Source organism: Spea bombifrons, chromosome 2, assembly GCF_027358695.1.
Source record: "Spea bombifrons isolate aSpeBom1 chromosome 2, aSpeBom1.2.pri, whole genome shotgun sequence".
Classification (NCBI taxonomy): domain Eukaryota; kingdom Metazoa; phylum Chordata; class Amphibia; order Anura; family Pelobatidae; genus Spea; species Spea bombifrons.
The window spans coordinates 6,736,839-6,761,639 of record NC_071088.1 but is presented as its reverse complement, the minus strand read 5'-3'; the positions used below and the strand labels follow the sequence as shown (position 1 = coordinate 6,761,639).

The following is a 24,801-nucleotide window of genomic DNA, read 5'->3' as shown; positions in this document are numbered from 1 at the left end:
TTTTTACTTCCTTGAGAACGTTCAGTCTTTCCAGATAACACAATATTAAGAGAACATTTGCAAATAGTGGACAAAGTTGTGACAAAGCGTTCCTCGTTTCAGTTCTACTTTGCTAATTGATCCATTGCATCGGTGATTATGGTGAAGGAAGGACTTTGAAGACTATGAAGAGGAATAGCTTCACGAACATCCATTCCATATTAGATGGACCTTTGCCACATTGTAGCGAGTCATGTGGATCCTTCCTCACATCTAATTGTCCCTCATAACTTACCAGTCTCAACACAAGTGGTGGACTTTGAACATCCATGGGATAAGCATGAACATGAGACTGATTTCAATTGGCAGACCAAGTTGGACGAATGGTTCTTCTCTGGTGTCTAATGCTGTAACTTACAACCGAATTCCTCAATGTTAATCCCCCAGAATCCCCCAAACTCCTTCTCACCGGCATCTATGAGATGACCTCTCACGTGTCCACTTATTGGAGATAGTTGAGAACCACATTCGAAACGCTCTTTGATCTTCGGTTGAGTTGAAAAAGACTTGTCGGCATTGCGTTGGGTTGCGGATGGCCTGGGGATCAGGGTGTCAAGGGCTGAATGCATTCTTACACAAAATAACCCGCAAATCTATTAAAATTCCAACCCCAACTACACTCTCTAATTATAGAAATGACTTTCGAAAAGCACAGGTTCTATGACTTTATCTTTTCACCAACCTTAGTTAGTTACTTAAACGGAGAGTATTTACTTTCTCGTATTCCGCACATACATCGTGCATCGGAATTCCAGATATAAATTATTGATTCCTTTGTAAATCAGATAATATCTGGTGGTTTTTTTTTCTGGGCAGTTATTTAACAAAAATGTTACGTTCCTAGCAAGGTTTTGTGCATTAAACAATATCAGTAGGACCGGTGTTTCTTATGCATTAATATATGTGTTAAATCCGCACCAGAGCAGAGCTCTTACGTTCCGTTCACCTATGGAAGGCTTTCCGGTGCCTTTGGTGAGTTATGTTTTGAGTGATCCTTCTGCATCTAGCTGTTTGTTAGTTGTGATTCCTCAATCAGTTAAGTGTCTCTTGTGGGTCACCTACACTTTAACAAGTTTGGGGGTACTTAGAACATTTCTTGTTTTTGAAAGAAAAGCACATTTTGTCCATTAAAATAACATGAAATGGATCGGAAATCCAGCGCAGACGGGGTTAATGTTGTAAATGTCTATTGTGGCTGGAAAAGGCTCCTTTTTAATGGAATCTCTTCATAGGCATACAGAGACCCTTTATCACTCCCATCACTCCTGTGTTCCAATGGCCCTTTATCACTCCCATCACTCCTGTGTCCCAGTGGCCCTTTATCGCTCCCATCACTCCTGTGTTCCAATGGCCCTTTATCGCTCCCATCACTCCTGTGTTCCAATGGCCCTTTATCACTCCCATCACTCCAGTGTTCCAATTGTCCTTTGTGTTTGCTGACCCAAGTTTAAGTTTAAAAGGGTAATTTATGGTTAGAAACCCCTTTTGTAATTATGTTACAGCCAGAAATGTCCTTATTTTCCATTAAAACAGCTAAGTGACCCCAAACTTTTGAATGGTGGTGTATAAGACAGAGTTACATCTGGTTTTAGGTGTTACAATGTTTCAAAAATGTACTTCTTATCTCTTTCGTAGCAGGCAGAATGTTGCCATTGTTTTTATTCTCATCCGGGCACTTTTTCTGCCTTTTTTTCTCTAGAACATAAATGACCTGCTCTCTTTAACAAACAGAGAGTGAGCAGAAGCATTTCATACCACTATATTTTAGATTTAACGTAAAGAAGTTTTACTTTAACGTGATGGTGGTAGATAAATGGAACAGCCTCCCAGCAGAAGTGGTAGAGGGTAATACAGCCAGGGTATTAAACATGCATGGGATAGACATACGGCTCCTGAATCTAAGACGGGACCAACGACTGATTAAGGTCTGAGTCTCCTAAGCAGGAAAAATGGGCGACTAGACGGGGGCCGAATGGGGCCGATCTGCAGGCAAATTCTATGGTCCTGTGTAATTTACGTACCGGCTAACATCTTAACAAGCCGTTATCTTGCAAGTAGAAAAGAAGAGTAACAAACAAAACAAAATCCATTAATAAAAAAAGACATCTTACACCAAAAAAAAGTTACGTATATCCGTTGTACAGCGCTGCGGAATATGACGGCGCTATATTAAAATAATAAATAGTAAGAATATAGGGGAACGACCAAGCTCTGTTTTCAGCGTATGCAGGACCAGCAGAACAGGTCCGCCGCCTCTGATCTCATACTTTCAGCCCCAAATAGTTTCAGAATAGTTTTGTTTTTTTAAAGGCGCCGTCCCACCTACTCTGCTGAATGTAACTGAACGCAGCGTTCCAAACACAACTCCCAGCACTCCGGAATATCCAAACTCTTCAATAATGTAACATGTTACCCTATTAATGATTTGGGTTGGGAAGGGTTATTTGTCATGTGACCCAAAACACAAACACGGATTGGTTATTGCCATATAAGCTGAAAAATGCTTCGTAAAAGTTACCATGTTGTTTTTATTATCATTTATTATGATTAAGGCTTCAACGGAAAGAACAATAATACAATTCTTAACATTTTGTAAGAGGGAATGCACTTTGAAACTATGACATCATCAGTAGAGAATTGATTTTGAGTTTGTGCACTTCTGGTGGAGGAGGGGTAATTTTTTAACCTACCAGCCGTGGGCTGGGGCCGAATTTGGATTCACTCATATAGTGGAGCCAGGTCATCGAAGACTCGGCTGTGGTGGTGGGGGGGTGAGTTGTCCCTTTTGGCCTCCACTCCTTCCAGAACACTTCAGTGAGTCTCCGCTTCGGTCTGGGAGGGAAGGAAGGGGCAGCGAATCTCTTTGTGGGAGCGCGGCCTCAGGAGATGAGGTTTGAGGACCTGGTATCCACCGTGGCCCCACCACTTTTGGAGCTCCCACCACGACCTTTGTTGTTCCCGACGGTTGAGAAGCACCTTGGGCTTCAAGGGAAAAAATGTGGAGCACACGGTTCTAGAACAGGAGAACCTCGGTTGGAACATCCATGTAAAAGAACCTAAGGACTTTCCCATATGAGTTAGGATTTTTGGCAGTTATGCTAAAGCTGCCTGTGGATGGTAGGAGTTGTAGCTCCACGGCCACTGGAGGACTACGTGTTGGCTTAACTTTTCTTGGTTCCTTTGGGGTCTAGGAAAGCGGTGCAACGTTCCCTGCGGAATTCCGAAGGCGCCCATGGATTAAAGGGCTTCGTGAAAAACAAACAGGGCGGATCTGTACTTTGCAACGAAACATGCGCGGCTGGCTGCCTGCCCGGGAGAGGCGGATTCACACACACAGTCAAAGCATTCCATCGATTTCAGAGTCCGAGAAAGAGTTAATGATTTTGTGGTTTAACAAAAAGACAACTTAATACAGCGGCTGGAAAAGGATCAGAACAGGGAACCCTTTGAGTCCCAAAAGAAAGTTAATTATTGTTCTGGGGTAATTAACGTAAAACCCGCAGTTTGGAACGGATTACGCAGACGTCATCACCGAAAGGGGTTCATTCCATTTTATACACCACCATTCAAAAGTTTGGGGTCACTCAGCTGTTTCCATGGAAAACAAGGACATTTCTGGCTGTAAAATAATTATAAAAAGGGATTTTTAACCATCAATTATCCTTTTAAACTTAAACTTGGATCAGCGATCACAGCGTGCCATTGGAACACAGGAGTGATGGGAGTGATAAAGGGCCATTGGAACACAGGAGTGATGGGAGTGATAAAGGGCCATTGGAACACAGGAGTGATGGGAGTGATAAAGGGCCATTGGAACCCAGGAGTGATGGGAGTGATAAAGGGCCATTGGAACACAGGAGTGATGGGAGTGATAAAGGGCCATTGGGACACAGGAGTGATGGGAGTGATAAAGGGCCATTGGAACACAGGAGTGATGGGAGTGATAAAGGGCCATTGGAACACAGGAGTGATGGGAGTGATAAAGGGCCATTGGGACACAGGAGTGATGGGAGTGATAAAGGGCCATTGGGACACAGGAGTGATGGGAGTGATAAAGGGCCATTGGAACACAGGAGTGATGGGAGTGATAAAGGGCCATTGGGACACAGGAGTGATGGGAGTGATAAAGGGCCATTGGGACACAGGCGTGATGGGAGTGATAAAGGGCCATTGGAACACAGGAGTGATGGGAGTGATAAAGGGCCATTGGAACACAGGAGTGATGGGAGTGATAAAGGGCCATTGGGACACAGGAGTGATGGGAGTGATAAAGGGCCATTGGGACACAGGCGTGATGGGAGTGATAAAGGGCCATTGGAACACAGGAGTGATGGGAGTGATAAAGGGCCATTGGAACACAGGAGTGATGGGAGTGATAAAGGGCCTCTGTACGCCTATGAAGATATTCCAGCCACAATGGTCATTTACAGCATTAACCCCGCCTGCGCTGGATTTCTGATCCGTTTCATGTTAATCTAATGTGATGTAAGGAAGTTTTCATTTACTGAGCGGTAGATAAGTAGAACAGCCCCCCAGCAGAAGTGGTAGAGGGTAATACAGTGAGGGTATTAAACATGCATGGGATAGACATACGGCTCCCGAATCTAAGACGAGACCAACGACTGATTAAGGTCTGAGTCTTTACAGCAGGAGTAACAGGTAGACTAGACGGGGGTCGAATGGTTGTTATGTGCCGTCAAATTCTACGTTTCTGTGTTTATGGCGAGGGTAATGTGTTTGGTTCCCCCCACTTCCCGCTCAGGCTATGCCCACTTCCTGTTAGCTCTCATCCTCTTTAGTGTTGCCTCTGTGTGGCTTTTTCCTCCCCTATGTATGGCTAGCGTTTACATTCCATTGAAACCTTCAGTTATTTACGAGGTTCTCTCGGAGTTGTGAGGAAACGGCGTATATTCGCTTTCTCCCCACGGTGTCCGGATGGGCCAATAAAAAGCAGCCGAGGATTTTTTTATGGTTTCCCTGTGGGAACGTCTAAGCTCTTTACCCTCGCTGAGCACAGCTAAACCTCAACCAAATTCCCAGAATCATGCAAATTAGCGCTTCCTAACCCCACGTGCATGCGCGTGACTCGCTAAGCCGTGCCATTAAACGGCTAACGAAGAGATGAAAGGAAAATACATGAAGTACAAGAAAAAAAAAAGCTGAGGGTTTCCGTGGTCCCAAAAAACAGGGGCACCCAGCTGGTTCTCTCCATGTGCAGTGGGGTAAAAGGCTTAGTAGCCAAATGCATGTTGGGTGGTCAACGTCTCTACCACGGTATGCAATTCAATGAGGGGGGCTTTCTAGTGTTCAAAAGTCCCCATTGGCACCACAGCCTTGTTACGGGGGGCACGCTGTCTATCCCGTGACCACTGCCGGTCAAGAGTATACATCGCTCGTATAGGCCGGATGTAGCCATAAGAGGAGATTGTGACACTGTTCAGGCCTCGGAAGTCCCTTTTTCAGATGAAATCTCTTGGAAGTATCTTTTGGCCGCAGGTAGTCCTGACCGGTTCCCCGATTTCTAATCCCTTGGCAGGAGTTCAGGGTTCAGGTAGCAGGTGTCACGTGCTACGAGTGTAACGTGACATTTTGACGCTCCCACATAAGTCGGACGAGGTGTGATGTCACCAAGTCCTTTGCGTTAAACGTGCGCAGTCACCGTGCAGAATCACGCGCTGGCGGCGTCCCAACAAAGCTTCACGGCACGCCGGTAGCCGTCACGGTGCAATAAGCGGAGTAACAATGCCAACAAAGTATGTTTTCATTAGCTCATTTCTTTGTGTGGGCGCACGTGCGCGCATGGACGGGTGTCTGGCACCGCTGAGGTCAGGAGGCAGCCATGAGCCAAGCAGCCATCCTCGGTGGAACCCCACGCATTATAACGGGAGAGGGGGCAGTGACACAAACCTGATTTATATATTCTATGTTAAATGATCCTAAAAAAAAAAGGATATAACTGCCATTAAAAACATGTATTATTATTATTATTATTATTGGTTTTATTATTATTATTATTTTGATTATTATTATTGTTTTTATTATTATTATTATTATTATTATTTTGATTATTATTATTGTTTTTATTATTATTATTATTATTATTATTTTGATTATTATTATTATTTGATTTATTATTTTCAATGGAGTCTGGCCATAGAGAGGATACAGCATCCATCTCATAGATAGGACTACTTTATTAATCCCGCTCCCGCGGTTTTTAATCCCGCCCCCGCCCGCTCCCGCAATGTGGGTGTTCCGCTCCCGCCACATTTGTGGCCAATCATGCCCGCCTCCTTACCTGATTTCCCGCGCAGTCCCGCGCGGCTGCCCTCGAGTTATTCCCTCACGGCGTCTCTTCTCTTGCTCCGCCTAAGAACAAGGCGGAGTCACAGGAAGTGACGTCACATCACGTGACTCCGTTTTGTTCCTGGGCGGAGCAAGCTAGGAGACGCTGTAGGGGAGCAGCAAGAAGGCAGCCTTGCGGGACTGCGCGGGATTACCGGGACCCGCAGGTACAGTGCTTGACCGCCCGCTCCCGCCCACAGCCCCAGCAAGACCGCCCGCAAGTTTTTTGGCGGGTCCCGCGGGAGCCGCCTCCCAGTGCAGTCCTCTAGCCCAAAGCACGTTTTTAGCAATTCAATACAAAAATAAAGAAACATAATGAAACGTAGTATCTCCCGCCAGATCGGCCCCATTCGGCCCTTCTAGTCCGGCTGTTTTTCCTGATGTAAAGAGGCCACAGCCTATCCCATGCATGTTTAAATTCCCTTACTGTATTAGCGTCTACCACTAAGCTGCGGGGGCAGCAGTACTTAACCCCCGAGACTCTGAGTCATACCCAGCGAGTCCCCAGGTATGGTGATAAAAGAGTTACCCCGGGGTAGGAGGTAAATTCAGAATTTGGGAATTCAATAAACATGTAGAGGCTTTATATACATGAATAGGTATATCGTTGAATTCTAGTATTATTATTAGTTATTGTTTTTTATATAGCGCCATCATATTCCGTAGCGCTGTACAGTTATCTGGGATACATTTAGCCCGCCGGCTCCACCAATAGATTAAAGTATAAAAGGCGTAAATGATAAAAATAGATATATATAGATTTTTTTTGTTTCGTGTAATAGAACCTAAGCTAGGTCTGCCGTTGCTGCCTCGACAGGGCAGCCGCTCCCTTCTAAAATATGTACAACACACAAAAAAAAAAGGGTGGACACCGACAATGTACACTGATAAATACTTTTTATAAATACCACTCAAAATGACAAGTTACGCGGAGCAACACTTCTCTGCCTTTTATTTTTTAATTTTTTTAATTTATTTTTTAATTATTACTAAAAAATAATTTTAGCACCAGTCCTTGGGGTAACGTCGACGTATCCCCCTTGGTCTTGGTAAATAAATAAATAAATAAATAAATAAGTAGGTAAAAAATTATTTAGAAAAAAATAATGAAATTCTCCACTACATAAGAATTTTACAACTTAACGTAAAGGGGAGGAATAATCATATAGTCCTAAGAACAAGATATTAAGATACTTTCACCACGGTATACACATAAGGTGGGTTTAAAAAAAAAAATAAAAAGATATATATATTTGATTATTTTAATATTTAACCGCAATAAGAAATATCTATATTCTCTATATAAAATAAAATGTAGAATGGCGGATCTGCTTTAATGAATGGAACGATGCGGGTCAAAGAACATTGACCAGAGGACCAAAGTGGCGCAAAATCATACTAGAATCTAGGGAAAATATATTACCTCTTATTTAAAAATTATTACTACATTTATTATTACATTAAATCCTTTAAAAAAGGGACTGTATAGACCGCACGTGGATGGAACACAGAAAGGATCCAGTCAGCCTTTAACCCTTGTAACGCTAGACGCCATGCTAGCATTGTCGCTAATACCAAAGAAAAGGCTTTAGGCGGTATCCCAAAATCTTAAAATCAGCGCAAGGGGCGATTGATAGATACGGTATGCCAGGGTGAAATATAAATATATACGCACTGATATAGCGCCACCATATTCCGCAGCGCTGTACAGTGGGTGAAAGGGACATAACAAGTAGTGCGTTACAGAACAATCTGGGCTTAAAGAAAGAAAAGGCGACGAAGGACCTGGAAGGAGCTCGCTCGGGATTAAAGCCGCCTGCTGATAGTGGGGAGAGGAGACAAACATTTGGATTTCCAAGAAGGAGAGCTGTGTCACCGAACGTCATGCGCGGCATTCAATGCAAATATCAGCAACAATACACGCTAAGCGCACAACGCTGTTTTCTTAACAAAGGTCACTTTTTTGGGGATTCATTACTCAACAGACACAAAGGGCTTCGATTTAAAAGTCAAAGAATTCAGGCAAACAAAAACATGCATTATTCCTGCATCTAACAATAAAAAGCGTTACCATAGAATGAGGAGCGGCGTCATCCGCCATACAATAAATAAGTGTGGCGAAGATACTGCGTAGCCTTCAGACTTCAACATAAGAAAAGAAAGCCAAGTATTCCATCTGAAGAGACTTCTGAGGCCTCAAGAGCTTACGCTCCTCCGCATCTTTTCTATGTGTTGGCCCAATAGAAGGTGATGCAGGGTATCACTATATTACTTTTGCTGACAGTTCGCCATACCCTTGAAAAATTAACCCTTTAATAGCCCTTCATGAAGATTGTATGTAGCGACTTGCCAATTGTGTTGACCAAATGGCTCTAATGCACATAATTGAGTCACCTGCATTCAAGCAGGGATATCGACCATAAAACATACTGGAAGCAGGTTATAGGAGTCTTATATACGGTTACAGCGGGGGGGGGGGTATATAGGAAGGAGTCAGTTCCAGACCTTGAGAATCTGCCCCTTCACCCTGAGAATGGGGCAAAAACCCAGAGACTCCGCTATCACAAGTATCAAAGTGCACAGCGTATCTATTTTATTATTATTAATTATTAATGTCTATTTATTATTAATTTAGATTATTAATTTCTATTATTATTAATTTAGATTTTTATTATTATTAATGTCTATTATTATTAATTATTATTATTATGTATTAAATAATGTGATATCACTTCATTAGTGCCGGGTTATATCTGAGACGGCAGAATATTTGTTGTAAATCAGTAATATGAATATTAGGTAATATTGTGTTTACAGTTTTTAAATAGATTATAGAAAGCCGTAAGAAATCGTTTATTTTGCTCAAAACAAGACAGGCTACGGAAACAACCGCTAACCCCGCAAAAATCATTCATGGAGGAGTAACGTCAAATTTTAAACCTTATCTATCTTACTTTACTGATGGGGGTGGTAGATAAGTGGCATGGTCTCCAAGTGGAAGTGGTAGAGGCTCATATAGTGAGGGCATATGGCTCCTGAAAACGACATCAAGGGCTGATTATGGTCTGAGTCTTTACAGCAGGAAAAAACAGCAGACTAGATGGGGGCCGAATGGGGCCGATCTGCCGGCAGCTTCTATGTTTCTATCACAAAAACTATAAACACGACTGTTTACAATACAGAAAGGCACACAATAGGACTTTGTACCAAAGCACAGACGTATTAAGGACCCTCCATCAAGCTATAATGCTCCGATAGGGAATTTAACCCTTGCTTTGTCTCGATTGTAGGGGGTAGTTGTCTGGACACTATCGGGACAAAGATCTAATTTAATGTGGAATTAATTATTATTTCGATGAAATCATCCCAAGAAAGGGGACAGAAGCTCATAAAATAACCATCAATATTCTATGGAGAGAGTTCTCACCTGGGGTGCCAGCCCTGGGAGGCAGCTCGTGGCAGAGCCAGCATTATCCAATCAGGTTCCTGCCCTGAGCAGACGCCTGAAGCAACCAGCAACTTAACAATAGGGCATGGTTAACTTAATGGGGAGGATGAATCAGATCCTGAGAATAAAACCTTATGATAGTGTTGTACATGGTATAGGCCACAGGCCGACAGCGCCACACGCTCGCTCCGGCGGCACATCAGGTGCGAACTACACGAACCCGGAGCAGATCCACATCAATAAGTGACCGGGCGGCCGCTGGCCTTAAAGTGCCGGCGCATCATTACCAGTCTGACCCCGCAACACAACTATAAAAAGTAGGAGCCGGCAAAAGTGGCAGATCTACGTTAATGCCTACCCATATTACGCTAAACCACTCAAACTGACTTAAAATCAAAGAGAGGGCTTTATAAAAGGCGACACAAATACATCAATCAACAAAACTATGCAAAAAAAAAAAACAAAACTCCCAAAAACTACATTTTAAGAAAAAATTAATTTGAAAATGAAAGTAACAGAGAGAAAAGTATTCCAATTATGTTTTTCGGAAAGTTTTTAGAATTTCATCAAAGATTCTTTAAATATTCTGGTTTTTTTTTAAAATAAACTACTAGCGCAAGTCTTATTTGGAACAAATTAGAGGCAATCGCGGCTTTTCATGAATAGTAACTTTTTAAAACTCTCGCAAAGCCCCTTCTGACATCACGATACGGACGGAACAAACGCCTCGCGAACAATGAGCCCGACGCTGTGATAACGCGGTGACTTTTCATTCATCGCCTGCTGTTTTTTTTACTGATTAAACTATTTGCTGCAAATAAAAAAAGAATTAGGTTTGATGAGGTTGTCTTAATCTTCCGACACCTGCTTTAATGCATTTGGATCCTATTTCTCCTTAGTAAATAGGGTGCCGTTAAATACCCCCGCGCCGGGTATATCATAATCGGCGGCATTGGTGGTATAACGGCGGCCCGGAAATCCATAATATCGAGAAGAATTCCATTGTTGCCATGAAACAAATGAACATTTTATTTGTATGAAAGGTATCGAGCAGTGCCGTGTCGGCCGTATAAAGGGAAATAGCAAATTCGGTGAAGGTGATCACTTTATCGGCTAACTGAAGTAGAATAGATTGCGAGCTTTTGAGACTAAGCAGCTCTTAATATAATATGCCTGGAAAAAAGGGCAGAGAGCTCAAAAGCTTGTAATCTGTTATACTTTAGGTAGCCAATAAAGGGTAATATCTACTTAATTTTCTAAATTAATAAAAAAAAATCTATTAATTAAAACGTCAAATAATTTTGCCAACAGAGAATATCTGAGTTTAATAATTCAGACAAATAAAAATCTCTTTAAGATTTATATATCTATCTATATAAAAAAAATAATATATCTATCTATATATATATATATATATATATATATATATGTATATATATATATATATTAAACGCTCACAAAGCCCCTTTTGACATAATTATACGTACAATACAAAACAATTAGACTTTAGATATCTGTATATATAAATATGTACATTATTTTTTTTATTATTCTCTTTATGCAACATTTTTTAAAATAAAGACTCCACGGAACATAAGGAAAACTTCAGTAAAAAGGTAAAAAAAATGCTACAAAATATCCCATCCATTACAGCACAGAGCCATGGGACAAAATAACATTTATAGAATGTTTCAGATCCCACACATATATACTCAAACATTGATAAACGACCAGCAATAGAACTCAGATGGTACTGAGAATGATAGGAGTTGGTATCCGGATTTTACCCCGATGTGCTGTTTATGAGCCAACCCAAGACTCTTTAACACGGAGCGATTAAGCCTTAAGCCAGTATAAACAAAACCCGTTAAAACATGCTATATATATATATTTAATTGTTATGTCGTAACAGTTTTTCTGTATATCGGAGGAAATCACATTTGTAGCGACTAGTAACGATTATTGGTTTTTTGGGGGGTTTTTTTTACCTTCATCGGGATTTCTCTCGTTCTGGACTCCCTGATGTTGTGGCTCTGCGCTGTGTATGGCAATGGGTTACCTATTGACACAGGTATAAGGTTCTCTCCTCCTCCTCCCCCAGCCAGATTACACCTCCCTGCGGACGGACTAGTCAGATGCCTCCCCGGGTTTAACCCTTTCAACACTAGAAATCCGGTAGAAAAAAAAAAAAACACATGTAAAAATGTAGAAAAAACAAACAAAAAACAACAGCGATATAGAAGAGGATACAGACAACGAATACCCAGCCTTAGGCTGTCAGCTCGTTATCTGGAATAGACAATGACAGGGATGTAAACGACTTCTTCAACAGTCATGGATTTTAAACCCGGTGAACCTGACCGACGACAACGTATTAATTCTCATAGCGATGTCATCCATTAAAGACTCTTTTGTTTGGTCTATCTCCAGAAGGAACGTAGGGTGACCTTTGAGACGTTGGGTTTCTTCATCGGATTGTTATTAACTGATTTTAATTCCGACGTCGTATTCCGCCGAGCGCTACGATGGGATTCTTCCAAAAGTCTACGGCCAAAGAAGTCAGAGGCGACCAGTAGGGTGAAGAAAAAAAAAATAATCAGGGACAAGGAAGAGCCATAGGTATCTACATATCAACCGTGTCCAAAGGGGGCATCTCTGGAGAGGCACGTGCCCCCATGCTATGGATGCTCATGTGAAGAATGGCATTTAATTTTTTTTTAGCTAAAGAGCTACCTTTACAACCAGGTTAGCTGAGCTTCATGGGAGTTATACTTTAACAAGGGTTGGAGGGCTCAATACTTTCCTTGCCCTACCTCGGGGTAAACATACAATACATACGTGTAGATAGAGCTTCCACTTATATAATCCGTCTCACAGGTTTCGATATAGACCATCGCTTCAAAATGCAATGGACTGTGAAGACCTCTCACAGGTGGAATTTTATCTGTGACGGCTCAAAGCTGATTGGTGGATGATCGCGGTAACAAGTCCGTCAAGTTTGACCACGCTGTTGATCCAGAAGAAGGCAAAACCAACGTTGAAGGGATTTCCATTTGTGCCTCAAAAAAAAGAGGACAATTCCTTGTTGACACCAAAATGGCCTCTGATTCCTCACGGGATCAACAAGCAACATCTAATTCCGCCCTTATTACCAGTTATATCCCAGTATATTATTCTCTAGCCCATATTTAACGTCTGTGAGCAGTGAATTCTACATCTTTACTGCTCTTACTGTAAAGAACCCCTTTTGGTTGCTTTAAGCAAACATTCCTTTCATGAACTCTGTAAGGATGACCTCTGACAATGAACAGGTCATCAGAGAGCGGCTGGCATTGTCCCCGCATGTATTTGTTTAATGACATCATTTCCCCTCCTTTTTATGTCACACTTGATAATATGCGTAAAATCAATGTAGGCACTCAACGTGACCCCCATATTGCGTTACTTTACACTCGCATGATCTATATGCTTAACCCTCCGCATTAAGTTATCTCTTGTTAGAGTTCCTGATTGTCATTGATTGGTTTAGGCAGCCTATGTAAGAGCAAGAGGAAGAATTACGAATTTTGACATTGATTCGAGAGATAATGCGAGTTGGGCCATCATCTTTTGCCCCAGATCCCAGCTACTTTACGATCAAATTTGAAACTAAATGACCGTTCCACTTCAGCCTGCTCCAAGTATTGTCCTCATCATGTTCAGCTACTTGAGTGACCAACGGGGCAAGCTGGCCTGGTGGTGCAGGGGGCAGATCTCAATCTCCCCCCTATTCTCCATACAGGCCTGGCCGGCTAGCAGAGGTGGGCTCGGTAGCGCTACCCCTCTGTAGTCCACCACTCTCCTGTAGTAGCGCAGCCGCTATGAATGCAAGCTCAGGCGCCACACAAGGTGAATATGTATTAATCTGCATGTAAGCGTGTATGTTAGTGTTTGTGTGTGCGTTAATTATAGTTGGTGATGGGGAGCATGGCGCTTCTTGGATTTACATGTCCTCTGGGCCAGAAGCTGCGAGTCCTCCCCTAGAGATCGAGGTTGTTTGACTCTATAATTAACTGATTACTAAGAAACCTCACCTCGATGACACCGAGCCCGTGCTGCTCATTACCAGTAAAGGAAATGGAAGAGTATTTTTAAGATCTGATTCACTGCTTGATTCTTCGTACCTCATTATCATCATGAAGGGGAAAACACATTTTTAAAATAACGCCACTTCCAGAAAGTGCCAGAGCATCCTATTTACCAATAGTAACGATCTATTAAGATACATCACATATTAACTCATTAACCCAGGGAAAAAGAGACGGGAGGCACCGTTCCTTGACAACTACTGTCCATATTAAGTTTAAAGTCCCAGTACATGCTTGCATTCTAGAGGGAATTAAATTCTGTGTTTTTGTAGAGTTATTAAAAAAGCCTTTTTTCATGAAAAAGAGCAGCTAAGCACAACTCATTTTGAGTGTTTTTTTTTTTTTAAATAATTTAACTTTGATACAGTGTTTCCGGTAACACATTTACTGAGGCTGACGGAGCTGCAACTGCCACAAAAGCCTGGGTCACAGGGTCCTGACCTCTCCTCACCCTCTACTACCCACCAACCTAGTCAGGAAGCTGAGATATTTGCACCTCTCACATACACAGACCTTTCTTCTCCAGTTTCCTGAGGAAAGAGCAATTTTGATAGATTTGGGGTGCTTTAAAAATTAAAAGCCACCAGGTAACCTGATTCTAGGCAGTTGTTGTGAAGACTTAAGACCTTTAAAGACCAACTAACCAAGTCCGCTAAGGTCTGATGAATGGTGATGATTCCACAAGAACCTCAAGCTAAGAATTAAAGTATCTTCTTCTAACTGCAAGACTTACCAGCTTGCCCCAAAAGGGAATTGAGCTGTCAGCTTGTCCATGGCCCTGCTGAGGACATATCCTGACCCCTAAGTGGATAGGAATACATGAGCCATCAACGAACAGGAGAAAAGAGAACTGTGCTGATCGAAGAGCTGCTCTCGGTTAGACCACCAGGGACACCGGACCGCCGTGTGCCCCTCACCCCTTTGCACAGAGAAAAGGGAGCTGGGGGAACCTAAAGCATGCCTAGCTCCAGCCTTTCGTGGATGGAAGGTAGGTGGCAGAGGGTAGTAAATAGGTAGGAAGCGGGTAGAACCTTGGCAAGGAGTCCCCGTTCCTCTGCCCAGAAATTGAAGAAACTACCCGGAGTCCCAGGGAAGCAGCATTTCACCCCGAGAATCCAAGTCAAACTTGGCAAGGTCACAGATATTTCTCCATCGTGAGTCATATATTTGTAATATATTCATGTTACATTTTTAGATTGTTAACTCACGAGCGGGGCCCTCATAAGCCCAACATTCTTGCCGGTAACTTTGTATAAAGTACCATTAGGCGAGATGGCAGCTCACGGGCCGGGTTCCCGACTCCTGAGTCTCTATGTATTAACGTATATTTGTAAATAAAAAAGGTAATAATAATAATAATATTAAAAAGACAAATTTAACAATAATATCAGTTTGTTAAAGAGAGCCAAAAAATAAACGTTAAATAGTTAATTTTATGTTGGTCAAGAAAGGCCAGGAACATATTTCTGTTTTGTGCGCCAAATGTTTAGAAATGTAACAAAAAACTAAAGAACATTAATAACAGAAATAAAGTGTACTGAGGATGGAAGTACATTGTACCGAGAAGGTGGTAGTTAAATGGAACAGCCTCCCAGCAGAAGTGGTCTGAGGCCGAGTACAAACTCGGGAATGGAATCCTCAGAAAACGAAAGAATAACAATCCAAAATGACCAAGTTAAAATGTAACTTTTATTAACGGCCCCTAAGAGTGTTTTATTATTCGAGTTAGAACGGTGCAAATGTCTGAATAGCGGTCGGAGCTAACGGGCGAAACGCGTGGCTGGCTTTTTGTTTTTAACGGATCTAATTCTGAGCATAATTCCCTTTTTTAGTCTTTTCTCGGCTACGTACGCCGGCCTTTATATTCGGTCTCTTTTTCTTCTTTGAGTTCTGGGTTGATAAAATGTAATACTTAGTTACTGGAATGTAACAATTATATGGGGAACATTAATAACCCTCGGCAACGCGAGTGTTAATGGAAATCTGTATTTTTAACCCATTCACTGCTATTAGGGTGTACTCATAAGTGGAGTGGTAATTTTGGATTGCTAGTAAGACGACACCAAGGACCGCTTAAGGTCTCTACAGCAGGAAAAACCGGCGGGGGCCGAATGGGGCCGAAGTTGCGGCAGATTCTATGTTTCTGTAACAAACAATATAAACAAGACTGTTTACAATACAGAAAGGCACACAACAGAACGTTGTTCCAATATCTCATTATTGTTCTCAGACACAGAAGTATTAAGGCCCCTTGTTCAAGCTTTATCGCTCCTATATGGAATGTAACCCTTTTTTTTTGTCTTGATTCACAGCTGAAGGGGTATTTAGAAACATATCTGCAGGGAAGCACCAGGCTTGAAGGAGTCCCACTCGCACCTTCGTCATCTACCTCAATACTAACAGATATATCAGGGTCACTTTGTGGACGACGAAACCTTAATCCTGGTCTTCTCTTAGATTTAGAAGCCGTATGCCTATCCCATGTGTGTTTAAATCCCCTCACTGTATTACCCTCTACCACTTCTGCTGGGAGGCTGTTCCTATTATCTACCAACTTCTCTTTACAGTGGACCCCATTAGTATTTCTTTTCATTACAGTTATGTCTTCGTTGTGAAATATTCTGCTTGGGGATGGAGTGGCACTCGCTTCTATGAAAGGTCCACCAAGTAGTCCCCAACTGGAACATTTCCACTAGTGATAGGAGTTGTGATCATTCTACCGCTGAATATATCCTGGTGCCCTGATATTTCTCTCATGCTTAGATTTGCTACAAACATGCATGAAATAACCAAGCCTCCCGAGCTTCTGGAGAGGTCCTGGACAATCAGGAAAAAGTCTAACCCTCCATGTTAATACTCCTGGTGGAACTTTGAGGAGCCCCTACCTCTGTATCTTATACGTTATTCAGGCTTTGGAAGGACCGCGGGTGAAGCAGAAGGAATAGCGGTCACATCCTCACTGGGGTCCTTTAATTCTCCAAATATAAAAAAAAAGAAGGAAAGCTGCAAAAAACGGAGCGAGTTATGGTCTTACGGACATGGTCCAATCAGTGAAAACACTGTATTGGTTGCTATGGTGATAAGACCACTTTTCAAACAATGCAACATACCCAGTTGTTATTAGTTGAGTTTGTCAGTATATGAAGAAAGGATACTGTTACCGAAACATTGCCCAAATGGGACCTTTTAGAAACTGGACCATGAGTTGGGGTTTCCTCCTTACTTCTCCAGGATGGTCCGTGCAGTCCCACTCATCCGAAGAAAAGTAAACAAGGCTTCATTTCCTATGGGACTCTTTCCTCCATCACCTTCTATGAACCACCTGCTTCTGAGTGATGTCATATGATGTCATATCCCAATGGACCACTCCAGCAGATGATGCACAGAACTCGAGGTAGGAAGCATCAGTGGCGAGACACACATGCTTGGGTCCGGTGCAGCTGACCCCTATTGCCCGCATTAAATAATGGCTTGGCAGGAACTTAAGGAGGCTGCTACCATGGCAAACATATACACTATGGTTCAAAAGTTTGGGGTCACTTAGCTGTTTTCATGGAAAACAAGAACATTTTTAGCTGTAACATAATTGCAAAAGGGTTTTCTAACCATCGAGTGATGGGAGTGATAAAGGGCCATTGGAACACAGGAGTGATGGGAGTGATAAAGGGCCATTGGAACACAGGAGTGATGGGAGTGATAAAGATTAAAAATCAGCCATTTCCAGCTACAATAGTCATTTACAACATTAACCCCGTCTGCGCTGTATTTCTCATCCATATCATGTTATTTTAATGGACAGAATGTGCGCCCCAAAGAGAGAGAGTCGCACCTATTTTATTATACTACGGGAGAACACCTGAATACTGAAAAAGAATAAGATGACAGTCTAATACATGTAGAGCTTTTATGTTCTATTGTCGAGTCCTTGATTTCTCGACGCGGCAGTCCAGTCACTCTAATTAGAGTTCTTTCTCCGTAAATACCGTTTTTTTCCATATTACTTTCTTTATCTCTTACAGGTTTGTCCTTATATCATATCATATGATGGGGACGTAAGAAAGAGTTTCAACATCAAAAATGGAAATGTACAAAAGGAAGAGATTGAGTTTAAGAACACAGAATACATATTTGTTGGATGACATATCAGCTGCTTAACCTGTGGGGCGTGGGGTTTCTATATAACGTACCGCGTGTTTGTTTATACAGCTTTCAGGTATCTCTCGATTTCCCATTACAAACACGCATTCATCACCTTCAAAGGTCCTCCAGGCTATTGGGAACGCCATGCGAATAGGTGTGATGAAAGCGTGTAATTGGAATTGTAATCTGGCATTCTCACTGTACTCCGCAGCAATTCATACTTCATTAGCCTTATCTACCCGGCATTGAGTCTTCGACGTCGGCCGCTGATTTGGAACCTTGGCAGTCAAACTGCGGACCCTGACCCTGTTATTTTAAATGTGACTTCCTGCACCTGCTTATCTAATAAAAAAAAAAAAGTTGATTATATTAAATAGAAACATAAAATTGGCCGGCAGATCAGCCCCATTTGGCCCCAGTCTAGTCTCCCATTTTTCCCTCTGTAAAGACTCAGACCTTAATCGGTCACATCTTCAGGAGACATATGTGTATCCCATACATGTATTAGACTCTACCGTCGTATTCTGCTGGGAGCTTGGTTCATGTGTTTTTACTGAGAGAGTAGTAGCTCAATAGAAGAACCTCCCAGCAGATGTGGTAGAGGCTAATACAGTGAGGGAATTAAAACATGCATGGGACTGGCATATGGCTCCTGAATTAAATTTCATTACATCAGTGACACGTATATATTAAAATCATCATAATATATATTATTATGGCACTTAAGTCATCTCTGTTTTTATGCTCACGTAGCGTGTGGCCGGCATATCCAGCCGTTGGCTTCACACTGCAGCACCCAGGTGGCCAGTCCATGGGGGCTCACAAGCCATGTGTTATTTAACTTGCCTATTAAATATCCTTCCCTGGGGCTTTTAACTTGCTTGGTAAGGGCTTTATATACCTGCCATTCTTAACTATCAAACCTCCCAAAAGTCCTGCTGCGGACTGGACTGTTATGATTTTGCCACCCGATCCGCGGAGACCACAATCCCGCGGTGCTGATTTCACTCTGCGGTGTCGTCAAGCAGATTGGGGCACAAGATCCATAATAACCACATTACATGAAGCTAAAGAAATCCTCCTACCGCCATGTTTAATCCTCAGCGAGAAGCCACGCAGACCTCTAAAGAGACTCTAAAGTCAATTAATTCAAGAAATGATGAAAGCAATTCGGAATCACTATGCTTTGGGAGATCGGAAAAGGTTAATGCCCCGTGCCTGTGGTGCCCCCTGCTGCTGAGCCTAAATAGCCTGGAACTGGCCATCGGGCCGGGCCAGTCGACCTATAATTGAGGGGGAAAAAATTCATAACGAGTTTTGGCTGTCTTTCATTTTGAAAGACGGCCATCTCGCTATTCGCATATTGCAGTCCTGGGAGGCTGCTCATGGGTTATACTTAGCGGACGTCACATTGCTCCGCCTATAGGATTGGCTGAGCGCCGCAATTCAGTTGGGGTGGTCTGAGTTTCTTCCCTGCTGTGCTGTGAGTCTGTGACTGACAGACTCGCTCGTCGTGAGGGTGATCTGACCAGCCAAGGCCCAAGGAGTGCCACACTGCCACTAGTTTTTTGGGGCATTTCAGCTCTAAAAATTGTTTCCCTGCTGTGTGTGCTGTGAGTCTGTGCCTGACAGACTCACTTGTCGTGAGGGTGACCTGACCAGCCAAGGCCCAAGGAGGCAAGGTTCAGAGGCCTAGTCAAGCCAGTGCCACACTAGTTTTTGGGGGGGCATTTCAGCTTTAAAGATTGTTTCCCTGCAGTGCTGTGAGTTTGTGACTGACAAATTACAAACTGATTACAGTGACAAAAGCATGCTGAAATAAAGCTAATAGACAACAAGAAATGGTATATTAAATTTGTCAGAATTTGGTTTAACAAAAACAAAAAATGGGGGCTCAGTCTTAAATGCCCAGGTCTATTTTTCGTCCCAGTCCAGGCCTGCTCATGGACTGACAATTATTATATGCTACTTTTAAATAGATGGCTGCTTATGGTTCGCGCTGCATATTCCAGCTGGTTTTGTGAGAACGTGCGGTCTCCTGGCTTTCTGTTGTTATACACCAGAAACAAGAATAAAACAGGTAGTCTAGACGACAATTCATTCCCAAGAGACAGGAGGAACACCCACAAAGGACACCATGATTGTCAATGGTGTCAGCTAATAACGATAACACCTCCCCATGATGCTTAAAGAGTTTTTTTTCCCCTAAAATACCCACTAAATATTATTTCCTGTCTTGAAAGTTTTCATTTTTAGATAATCCAGTATTTTCAGACAGCTGTGTATTTGCCACGTGTATGTGTTTTAGAACTGTTATCTATCTACTAGACAAAACACCCTGACTTCTTATTATAATGCCTGCGGGAAACAATAGAATGGCCTGGTCTTAATCACCCAGTTGGACACTGGAAGTCTATGGAAGAATGGGCTTCATTAGCATTGCCATAAAGCATCAGCTCAGCGTGGTGTTTGAAAAATATAGACACCTAACTTCTAAAGAATGGCATCCAACTCCAAGACGGTATATATCCAAAATGGCCAACGGTTAACCCCTACATGTACGGGCTCAAGATGCATTGTTTTCAATGGGTTTAGGGACAGCCCATTGTCCTTAAGGTGTTAAGCTATACATAGATCCATAGTTTAACACAACATTACACAAAAGGCATTAAATTCATTGCTAATGAAACAAAATACACAAAAAGGTAGAAAATACACATTTCCACAAATATACCAAGCACTTCTGGTGCACTTGACTTTTTAATGCCTACAACTCCCACCGCCCTTATTATCAGTCTGGTTGAGGGTAACAGGAGTTGTGCTCCACAAAAACTCACTTGCCCATTTTGTAAATCAAAAACACAAAAAAGCTTTTTTTTAATGAAATTAATGTGTATGTGTTTTTGTATCGGGAGGAGTTTCAGAGTGGGCTGTACCCAATTCCATGAATGCAAGCAAATCAGTGCTCAGAATAGAATGGAGGCGTTAGTGAGCATGTGCAAGATGTTTATTGAGGTACACTTCCTGCTTTTATTAGAGGCAGCTGGGGGCGGAGTCAGATGAGACTAATTCTCTATCTCCAGTAACTAAAGAATGCCTGCACTGGTCGGCGTACAGAAAGTAGTCTGGTGTTTCTATTCACATTATTTTGACTTTTAGGGCTGTAGAACACTAATACCAGAGCCGCCATCAGGGGTACAACTATTACAGTTGTAAGGGGCCTGGCTGTAGGTGACCACATCAGCCATGTTTTGCAGGACACATATAATTTTTACATAATGCTGACCTATAATTGGTTCCCTTCCATAAGTCTATACACCTCACATAAGGCAGAGCGGCATTTTATCTGGGCTGATCAGTAATATGTAAAAATTGTATGTGTCCTGGAAAGCATGGCCGATGTGGTCACCTGACTTGGGGGGCTTGCTCAGGGAGAGAAAGACTCCCAACGCTTTATCCTCAAAAAATGCTTGGCTGCAGCAGTGACGGGCACCTGAAATACAGCTGACTGCTGGTGCAATTAATACGTTTTTTTGGGGGGGGGTTCTTCACTGGTACTGCCGAGCACAGATCAACAGCTCCCAACACAATGACTGGAGCCACCAAGCAACCATCAGCCCCCATTTTTTTTACCATGCAATGGCCAGTAAGGGGTAAAATCAGTCTTGTACCAGTTGCACTCAATTACCTCAACACTGTGAGAGCACAGTGTATCCTTTAATATATATATATTAAACAGCTGGTCAGTGTGATCTTTGCCCCCAAAAAGTGTGGCTGTGCCATCTGTGTCCCCAAATACCTTATCTGCCCCGTCTGTGTCCCAAACAGCTTTGCTGTGTCATCTTTGTCCTCAGATTGTCTGTAAATCTTTGCTCCAGCTTGCCTGTGCCCCAAAATGGTTTGTCTGTGCCATCTTTGCCCCCAAACAGCATGTATGTGCCATCTATGCCCCCAGTTTGTCTGTGTCATCTTTGTCCCTAAACAGCTTGTCAGTGCCCCAATAAACCTGTCTGTGCCATCTTTGCTTCCAAATAAACGAGTAGAAACGAAATTTCTGGTTGTGTGTGTGGGGGGGTGTCACCTGTGGAGGGGGGCCCAGATCATTTGTCCTGTAAGGGCCCCAAAATTTCTGGTGGCTTCCCTGTGTGATACCCAGCAAATATTCTGAGCTCCCGGAGAAGAGAGACATCAGCGGAGGACTAGAGAAATGGATGGATGGTAATTCTCCATGGTGAAGCTTGGTGTCACTGGACGGTTGTAACAGGTTTAACCTCCTGAGCAAATTTACTTTTCATCATTAGTTAAATTCCTACTTTACTTAGAAACATTGTTTTGTTGTTCACATATCTAGCGTTGTTATACCGCTTGAGGCCTTTAAACATAGTAGGTATGTATGTATCCAGGTGTCCCACTGTTAAACACTTCCAGTGTCTTAAGCAGTTACTGTGTCGCTATAGTGTTATATTATATACTGCGGCTAAACCCTCTGGGGTGCACCGGAGCTGGTAGATCCTTCCCTATTAGCACTAAAATACAAAACTAAATAAGGAAAGACGTTTGAGATGTCCTCTGTACCTGAAGTTCAGACGGTAGTATTTTTCTGCAAATGAGCACTATAAACATTTGTCCAGAAATGTAACATACCTTATTGGCTCGATTAAGATGACGCCCACAAAAAAATCTGAATGTTAATTCAGAAAAAAAAGAAAAAGCCTGAATATAATACTACCCTATAGAAAAGTTTTTCTAGTAAATATTAATTCACATGTAAACTATTTTTCGTATTTAACAAAAACTATGATTGAGAAAAATCTATTTTTTTTTATTTCCTTTTATTTGCCAGCGTGCCCTCCAGTTATGCACATCTGCCCCTCGGCTTGCCGCTCTGCCCCCCAGATATGCCTTATACCCCCTGATATGCCAATCTGCCCCCCCAGACTTGCTGCCCTGTGCTCCAGCCTCCCTGGTATCTAGTGGGGGCAGCCGGCAGATTTCTGCACGATGCGGGTAGACATCCTCTGCTGCTGCCTGGCACTTCCGCAGGGGCGGAGCACCGGAAGGACATGTCATGCTGGCGCTCCATCATAGAAGCCCCAGAGGAAGTGCCAGGCAGCAGCGGGGGTTGTCTGCACAGCGCAGAAGTTCACCCGCTGCCAGAGAGGAGGATCCAGGTCCCCTGCAGCTCTGCAGGGGATCCAGATCTTAGTCTTATAGTCAGACCTCCATTTAAGGTCGTATTATAAAACGGACTTGAATAAAAGACTAACAGCTGCTCTGGAAAAAACCTTGTCTTATATTTGCGCAAATACGGTAGTTAAACCCGTTAAAACAATGATATAACAATTTTACTCATTTTTTCCAAACTCTTACCGTGACCGGAGAGAGGGTTTCTATCTCACACTCTTCTGTCATCTGGAAGATCGCGTAATTCCTGAGAACCGGAAGTTAGAATGGCTGCTCTTATCGTTCCTAATACACGTTCTGTTTATTTTAATTTATTTTGTGTACTGAACTATAAAAGGCAGGATCTGGAATAGTGACAGAGCGGCTTTAAAGGGACACTTCAGCCATCATATGTGCTTTAATGAGTATGACGGGTGATTGACCCTTAAATTGTCATTTTCTGCCCCGTTGTAAATACGTGGAGTATCCACCACCTCCGTGCACTTGCTTCTTTACCTGCTCCCAGCTGGAAATGTGTTTGGCTAAAACGTCTCCATAAGAAAGAAACGAGAACCCCAGTTCACGCAGAAAGCGCTCCCACTGATTTCCATGGGGAAGCTTTCCTGCCGCTCACTGGCCTAGAGTGGTGTAAAACTGGGACAGGTGGACTGCAGCTTTGAAGCTGCAGCTTCTCCAAAAGGAAAGTTTGTTTTTTCCTCTACAGGTTAATGAACTAAAGTACTTTAACAAATCCTCTACAAACCAGGGTTCACCCTGTCTATTTAGAAGGGGGCTCCAAGTTTTTGTTAGAGTCCTAGATAAGCAAACATGTAGCCGTTAATGCAAGTTAATTGACAAAACGCCTGAAAACGTTATTTCTTTAATGGTAACTCCGTCTGTGCTAGAACTTGGGGTTTTATACATGTAAAAAATGGCCTATTATTAATGGATAATATCAGATTATTAGGGATTACTATTGCTATCTTTGGATAAAGTGAAGGCACATGCTACACGTTGACACTAGGAAGTCCTAAGCTTGCAGTCTAATACGTTTTGGTTAACCCATTATATCACATTTTTTGTATAACACTTGCAGATTCTGTAGCGCTATTTAAAAAGGAGACCGTAGATAGGGGGTAGATAGGGAGAAGGGAGTGAGACGGGGGATAGGGGGTAGATAGCGAGAAGGGGTAGATAGTGCAGAAGGGAGTGAGAAGGGGTAGATAGGGCAATCATACTCCTATCATGCCAAGTCTGCGAGTGCCTCCTGGAATCTGGGTATGCCTGGGCATGATAGGAATGTGATTGCTGTTAACAATTTATATATATATATATATATATATATATATATATATATTAATTATTAATATTGTTATTTAATTGTTTTGTCCTGTTTTGGTGTGTTACTTACTTTAAATAAAAGTGTTAGATTTTTTTTATGGTGTGTGTGGGGGGGTCATATTCAGTTTCGGCCAGGTAAATTGCATTTTCGGTTTCAGTCCGGAATTCGTTTTGGTGCATCCCTACTACTAATGAAGT

General features: G+C 42.5%; 1 protein-coding gene across 1 annotated transcript in view; it reads right to left on the bottom strand.

Moving 5' to 3' along the window:
* The window catches only part of TMPRSS2 (transmembrane serine protease 2), a 29,952-nt gene extending 17,979 nt beyond the window's left edge, over positions 1–11,973 (bottom strand). The window contains exon 1 of the mRNA XM_053455735.1: positions 11,821–11,973. The gene's annotated coding sequence lies outside the window, so the exon portion shown is untranslated. The remainder of the gene's footprint in view (positions 1–11,820) is intronic.
* Between the last annotated feature and the right edge of the window lie 12,828 nt (positions 11,974–24,801).